Source organism: Lactuca serriola, chromosome 7 (genome assembly GCF_051521515.1).
Source record: "Lactuca serriola cultivar US96UC23 chromosome 7, Lser_US96UC23_V15, whole genome shotgun sequence".
Lineage (NCBI taxonomy): Eukaryota > Viridiplantae > Streptophyta > Magnoliopsida > Asterales > Asteraceae > Lactuca > Lactuca serriola.
The window spans coordinates 60,128,801-60,136,457 of record NC_136414.1 but is presented as its reverse complement, the minus strand read 5'-3'; the positions used below and the strand labels follow the sequence as shown (position 1 = coordinate 60,136,457).

The window sequence follows — 7,657 nt, the reverse complement described above, 5'->3', positions numbered from 1 at the left end:
AAAATATAATCACATTTGATTAAACGTATTTAATCACATATGATTAAAGTGGAAAAAACAATTATTGAATCAAGAATGCGAAAACGAATCTTAGCCACATAAATCATATGTGATTACATATACATAATAGGAGACTTAGTGTAACTCACCTCATTGAACTTGAAAATCAGTCATCGACCACCACCACCACCACCCACCTCCACCCAGCACCACTACTCACCTCCCTCACCCATCATAACCGCCACCACCACCCATCACCCACCAAAACCACCACCATCAATAATCGCCACCCTCACCACCAACCACCACCACCTAACACCACCACCACCTGTCTCTACCACTCATCACCGCCACCCGCCACTACCACCCACTATAATCACCACTCTTCACCACCACCACTACACCTACCACCATAAAAAATCACCAAACACCACTATCACCCATCACCACCACCTGCGATTATGTGTAAAAAACACCAAACATATAATCATATGTTTGGTGCACATGCACCCAAGTCAACCCTTGTGAAGGTTTCACATCTTGCAACCAACAACAAACATTTAACATTGCCACACTTCATCACAATAATTCTTGTATCAAAAAATGTTAACTTTGAACTCAGTTAACATAATTTTTTTAATGGCGGTGCATAGCCTCAAGTGGCTTCACGAATCATAAAGCTTAAATCCAACGTTTCATCTCTTTAATCATTCAAACTATCTTTCCACATATATATGTATTTTTTAATTCTTGTTGAATCATATATGTGTGGTATGAATATATTATCTTAAATAACAAAGGAACCGAGTTTGAAAAAAACTCGAATATCTTTCGCTTGTATCTAAGGTTTTTATTGAGCTTGAATCTCACTTTGAGTTTGGGGATAAACTTTTTGGCGTAATTTCTGACTGAGATAGGCAGGAAGTACGAGATGGTGGATGAATTTGATGCTAAATCAAAGGAAAATGGGGTTCAGATGCTTGATTACTTTATTCACAATTTGTTGAAGATCATTTACATGATTTTGGCTCTAACGTGAAGTGTAAATCTGATAAGGAAGCTAGTAAGTAGGATGATAAAGGACCGAATTCGACATAGTTACAGGAAGAGAAAAACACATACAAAGAGAGAGAGAGAGAGAGAGAGAGAGAGAACTACCAGGAGAAAGGAGATGACTATTGCTGAAAATCACGAAACCTGACAGAGAATGAAGGTGGCGGCGGTGCCGGAGAAACGACGATAACTCCATGATTTCCAATAAGAGCTTGTCGTCGACAGATTCGATGGCGGCGACCGGTGAAACCGGATCTTTTCGCCTTCTTCAGATCCAATGAACGTGATCGGAAAATGGTGGCCTTCTAGTTCAGATCCTGTAGAAATCTGGCAGTCAGTGAAATGATATCGTGAAATATGATATCTGGTGGAGATATCTCGCCAGAGATGTCTGATTGACATGTAAATGTGTTTTTTGTTGTGTGAATTCAAAGCTTACATTAATATATTCAAGTCCTCTCTCCTCCTTCCATTCTCACCTGCTAGACTATCAATCACACTATCATAAATGAAGACCAAAACCTTTTGACATATAAGTTTGGTGATGAAGCGAACGATTTCTGCTTCAAATCCAATGAGATCCATTGAAATGAGATATGATGGGGGCTAGACGAGATTCGGTGGCGGTGGCCGGTGTAGCAAGATCTGGTGATGTTTTGGGAAGAGTGGAGGTAGATGAATGTAGTTTTCGATGTTAGGTGGTGGTAAACAAGCAAATATGGAGTGTAGAAGCGGTAGTCGGGTGGTTTCCGACGGCGGGAAGCGGAGGGAGACGACAAACAAAAAGATCTGGATATGGTGAAGAGGCACAAGTCTGGTGGTTCTGGTGGCACTATGGTGGTTCCGACAGCAGTCGTTTGGTAGTGGACCGGTGGTCCAATTCTAGAGAGAGTGTAGGGGAGAGAGAATGTACGTGTGTATGAGTGTGTGATAGACATCAGATTATTTTAAGAAACACAAATTTAAAAAGGAAATTTTTGGGTTTTAAGAGATTTTTTTTACTATCTTAATTTTGAATTCTGATCTTTTTAAATAATTCGATTTTAATTCTGTCAGAATGTTATTCCGTCAGAATGATGTTCTATGATATTGTTTTGTCAGAATGTTTTTCTATTAAAATATAAATTAAGAACAATAAAATTCTTAAACCTGAAATTGAATAATAAAAACATTCTAATATATTCATACACATAATTTATTTACCCCGAAGGTGTTGTCATGTGAAGCACTTTATAGATTGTCTCGGGACTATAGTCCTTAATAAAAGCAAAGATAAGAGTGCCCACCCTAAGTAAAAGAGTATATGACAACCACACTCTTTACATAATAAGTTACAAGATTCAACACACCAACGGTGATCCTTATGTCTTGATAGTGTTCTACATATAGGAATTCTAGAGTGTGGTTGTCATATACTCTTTTACTTAGGGTGGGCACTCTTATCTTTGCTTTTATTAAGGACTATAGTCCCGAGACAATCTATAAAGTGCTTCACATGACAACACCTTTACATAATAAGTTACAAGATTCAATACACCAACGGTGATCCTTAATGTCTTGACAGTGTTCTACATATAGGAATTCTATAGTGTCCATAATCAAAACAAATATAACAATCCTTAACCTCTTGACAATGTTCTTCATATAGGAATTCTATAGTGTCCATAATCAAAATAAAGAGAACAATACTAATAAGTCGTCACTCATCTAAGAGATTAAAATTCAAACAAGCATGACGGAATTTATAACAATAGAACATGTGTTGTCGACTTTCATTATTGTCAAGGAAGTAATCATAGCTATGGCCCACGACTCTGGAGTAGGGATGAGCAACAGGCCAAACCCGGACCCGGCCCGAAGACCGAAAACCCGAAGACCAAAAATTGTGAATTTTCTTACCCGAAAACCGGACCGTTTTTGGATATATCGGGTTCGGTCCGGTCCAGTCTCGGGTATTAAACCGGGTTTCGGGTTTTGGACCGAACTAGGCTTTGAAATTGGTACAATGCGGGACTTTACTTAGATCACGTGCAAATGAGGTGTCTACAAAAAAAATACAAACCTTATTAACATTTGGAACAAATAAAAATTACACTATTTAGCATAAAAACTACACTTTTTATTAAAAAAATGCATGTTTTAACAAAAAAAAAAAACAACATTGTTAATAAAAAAACTGCATTTTAACAACTTTTTTGTGTAAAAAACAACAAAAAACAACATTATTTATAAAAAACTGCATGTTCTTATAAAAAAAATTTACATGTTCTTAAATTTTTTTTTTTGCATGTTTGAACAAAAAATAGCGTGCTAGATACATTCTTTCTTGTAAAGTGATAGGAACAAACGTTGATCAAGATTTATAAACAATGTTAAAATAAAAACATCAAGTTTTATACATAATGTTATATATAACATTAACTAATAATTCAATATCCTTATCTATATATTCTAAGGAGAAAAAAATTTCCGGTCCGGTCCGGGTTAAATCCCGTATTCCGGGTACGGTCCGGTCCAAACCCGAAACCCGATTAGTGATAAAAGCAAAACCCGAAAACCGGCCCATTAATATGTATATCCGGTCCGGTCCGGGTCCGGTCCCGGTTTTTTTCCGGTCCGGTCCAGTCCAACGGGTCATATGCTCATCCCTACTCTGGAGCAAAAGACTTCTTCCGGTCAAGAAAGAAAGGATATTTTCGTATTGTCTTTTCAGGCAATACCCATTTCATTTCGTCAATATCTTGTTGTATAACCTTGTACGGTGGTTAATAGTGACTTATCACATAAAGGTTTTCACATAAACTTACAAGCTCTGGATAAAACAAGTCTGGCTATGGAAAATTGAAGGTACCATATAGGTGCACCTTGGTTGGACCAATATGTTGTGGATATGGGTCAACAAACATTCTCATGTATGAAGTGGAAACTAACTAGGATTCCATGCAAACTTGCTATTGTTGCCATATGGGACATAGGGGAGAACACTAAGGACGTAGGTACACATGAAACTTGGGTGATCCTTTCTTGTTGGTTACAAATGTAGGAGACGTACTCTTTCAAAACTGAGCCGATAAATGGGAGAAAAATGTGGGAAAAGTCACCACGTCCACCAACTTCGCTTCCTCCCAAACACCATGTCACGATATGTATGCCAAAGAAGAAAAGGAAGAATTCAGCTTTGGTAGTTGAGGACTTGGTAAAGAGTAATAATGGTCATAGCACAAGAAGCTGCAAAGGACAAACACCCGGCAGTTCACAAAGTACATCGACTGTTGATGGTTTAGGCAAGGGAAAAGGGAAAGACAGTGGAGGTTCTGGCAGGAAAGAGAAATCTCAAACTGTTACATAATAAGTTACAAGATGCAAATACACCGATGGTGTTTCTTACCGTCTTAAAAGTGTTCTATATGGAAATTTAATACTTCAAAAAATTTACAAAATAAAGAAAAAGAAAAAAAGAAAGAAAGAAAGATAAAGAGTGGTAATTAAGAAATCATCACTCATTTAATAGATTAACATTCAAACAATCATTGGGGAAGTACCACATCCCTTCACAACGGAACACACCTTGACCATAGCGCTTGTGTCGTATCCATGACTCAGGTTTAATAACACCACAAGAGGTCAAGCTGCTATAAAAGATTGCACATTCTTGTATTGTCTTTTTTGGCGACACCCATTTCATTTCCTCAGAATCTAGTTCCATGAAAATTTTCTGGTTTGAAACCCAATTTATCACTAAAAGCTTTTCATTTGCACTCACAAGTTGCAGAAAGTACAAGTTTGGCTTCGGAAAACTCTTTGTTTCAAGTAACATCCATTTTCCCTTCCACTTTGAGTTCAGATCGAGTCTAAGTTCACCTAAAGAACAATCAGAGTGTAGAGTATATATCTTCCCTTTAAAAACATGTACATCAACGATGGGGAGAGAAGAGGAGACATGATTCCATCCTGGTTTACCCGCGATATAAAAAGACAGCGATAATTTTGAACTTAACACAACAAACACCCGCCCCGATATTGAAGGTGAAAAGACAAGGATACCCTTGATAGCCCTCATTTCTTTTTCATGAGTAGGCAGATCAGCAAGACATAAGGGGAAATCAGGGAAATGAAGCTCATGCCTTGTGATTGGATTCACAAGCCAGAAGTCATGGGTTTCACTACCGAACAAGATCAGGTAACCACAAGTTGATCCAATACAGATCTTGCCAGCTGAATGGGGAAGGATGGTTTTAAACATTGGCTCTTCAAAATCCTCCTTCAAGTAGATGTAGCAGTCTTGATTATTAGCATGGGGATTGATACTTATCTTCATGACGCCAAAAATATGCTACTCTTAGATACTGCAAATGACCTCCATGACTTGCAAACTCCTCTGAATGCAATAAAATCAACAACTCTTAGTTGCATCATAACTAGAAAAAGCACGTCATGATTAACATCTGACCAAGGTCCTACGTGATCCTTGTCAAAACTCATGTTCCTGCTAGATGATGATGATGATGATGATGCATTATCATCATCATCATCATCATCATTCTGGTTTCTGGTCATACTCCTTGTCTTGGCCATTCCTATACGTGCAAAAGGAAAATAAATAACACATGATAAAAACTTTGTTCCCAAGATTCTGTTTGTAATTAGGAGACGATAGCCTACTGATTATGTTTACAAGACCCTTTACAACATTGATAGGAGGAAATGTAACGCATAGTACTATACCATGAGTACCAACTTCTAACCACCTATAAAAGGTAAGAATGGGCACTGGCAGATAAAATATCAATTTCAATGGTTGTTAACAAAACAGATCACAACAGCTTATTTTGCAAACAAAATTGCAAATTTACCAGCTTTAAAATACAAATACTGGTTTGATTAACCAAAATAAAGTGATTAGAACACCTGGAAATTAATTAAGTGCAAAAACTGAGATCAAATTAGGGCAACATAGTCGGACTAAGGACAAATAGATCAAATAGACAAAACAAAATAAGGTGAAATTAAATAGAGAATATGACTCTACAAGCAGATGCGAGGAGGAAAATATACCTGCATTGATAGCGTTGAGCGTAGAATTGTTGGGCGTAGGGAGGAGGAACAACAGAGGGCCGTGAAACAATAGATCTAACCTAAATAATTGGGTAACTTTTTGAACTCTAAAATGCAAAATAAAGTTATGATTTTTTCAAAAAGAGTTTTTAAAAAAATATTTTTGTCTTGATTTTAAATTTTGTTTAACGTTTAAATTTTAGATTTTCTGAATGATCTCTAGACTCTAATAATATGATATGTGTGGGCTACACACACCCACATGTTTTTTTTTAATAACATTAATTTTATTTATTTATTTATTTTTTTGTGTAAGTTATAAATTTTGTTATAATTTAGGTTTAAACTTTAAATTTTCTATAAATTTAATTCAAACTTTAAATTTTGTTAGGAATATGCTCCAAACTATTATGTTAACAAATTTTACATAGAATTAGTTATTTTTTTTTTTTTATAAATTTATATCTTCATAGTTTTTCTTTTGTAACTTTTTAAAGGTTGTTATATACAGGGATGAGCAACGGACCAAACCCGGACCAGACCGGCCCGAAGGCCGAAAACCCGAAGACCAAAAATTGTGAATTTTCTTACCCGAAAACCGGACCGTTTTTGGATGTATCGGGTTGGGGTTCGGTCCGGTCCGGTCTCGGGTATTAAACCGGGTTTCGGGTTTTGGACCGAACTAGGCTTTGAAATTGGTACAATGCGGGGCTTTACTTAGATCACGTGCAAATGAGGTGTCTACAAAAAAAATACAAACCTTATTAACATTTGGAACAAATAAAAATTACACTATTTAGCATAAAAACTACACTTTTTATTAAAAAAATGCATGTTTTAACAAAAAAAAAAACAACATTGTTAATAAAAAAACTGCATTTTAACAACTTTTTTGTGTAAAAAACAACAAAAAACAACATTATTTATAAAAAACTGCATGTTCTTATAAAAAAAATTTACATGTTCTTAAATTTTTTTTTTTGCATGTTTGAACAAAAAATAGCGTGCTAGATACATTCTTTCTTGTAAAGTGATAGGAACAAACGTTGATCAAGATTTATAAACAATGTTAAAATAAAAACATCAAGTTTTATACATAATGTTATATATAACATTAACTAATAATTCAATATCCTTATCTATATATTCTAAGGAGAAAAAAATTTCCGGTCCGGTCCGGGTTAAATCCCGTATTCCGGGTACGGTCCGGTCCAAACCCGAAACCCGATTAGTGATAAAAACAAAACCCGAAAACCGGCCCATTAATATGTATATCCGGTCCGGTCCGGGTCCGGTCCCGGTTTTTTTCCGGTCCGGTCCGGTCCAACGGGTCATATGCTCATCCCTAGTTATATAACACTTTTAAGCTTTTTTTTTTTTTTACAACATTTCTATACATTTTTGTAACTTATTTATAACGTTTTATAAAGTTTTTTTTAATTTTTTTAGATTTTCTTAGAGCTTTTAGAAATTTCTTCTTTTAAAAAGTTGTAAAAAGTACAAGTAAAAATGTTATATGAGAACATTAAAAAAAGGTTGTTAAAGAAGT

The 7,657-nt window shown here is 35.8% G+C and overlaps 1 pseudogene across 1 annotated transcript; it reads right to left on the bottom strand.

Moving 5' to 3' along the window:
* Positions 1 to 4,406: 4,406 nt before the first annotated feature.
* On the bottom strand, positions 4,407 to 6,240 carry LOC145064863 (uncharacterized; annotated as a pseudogene). The gene is made up of 2 exons (XR_013688117.1): positions 6,109 to 6,240; positions 4,407 to 5,630 (listed from the first exon to the last, which is right to left on the bottom strand). The product of XR_013688117.1 is annotated as an uncharacterized LOC145064863 (transcript).
* Between the last annotated feature and the right edge of the window lie 1,417 nt (positions 6,241 to 7,657).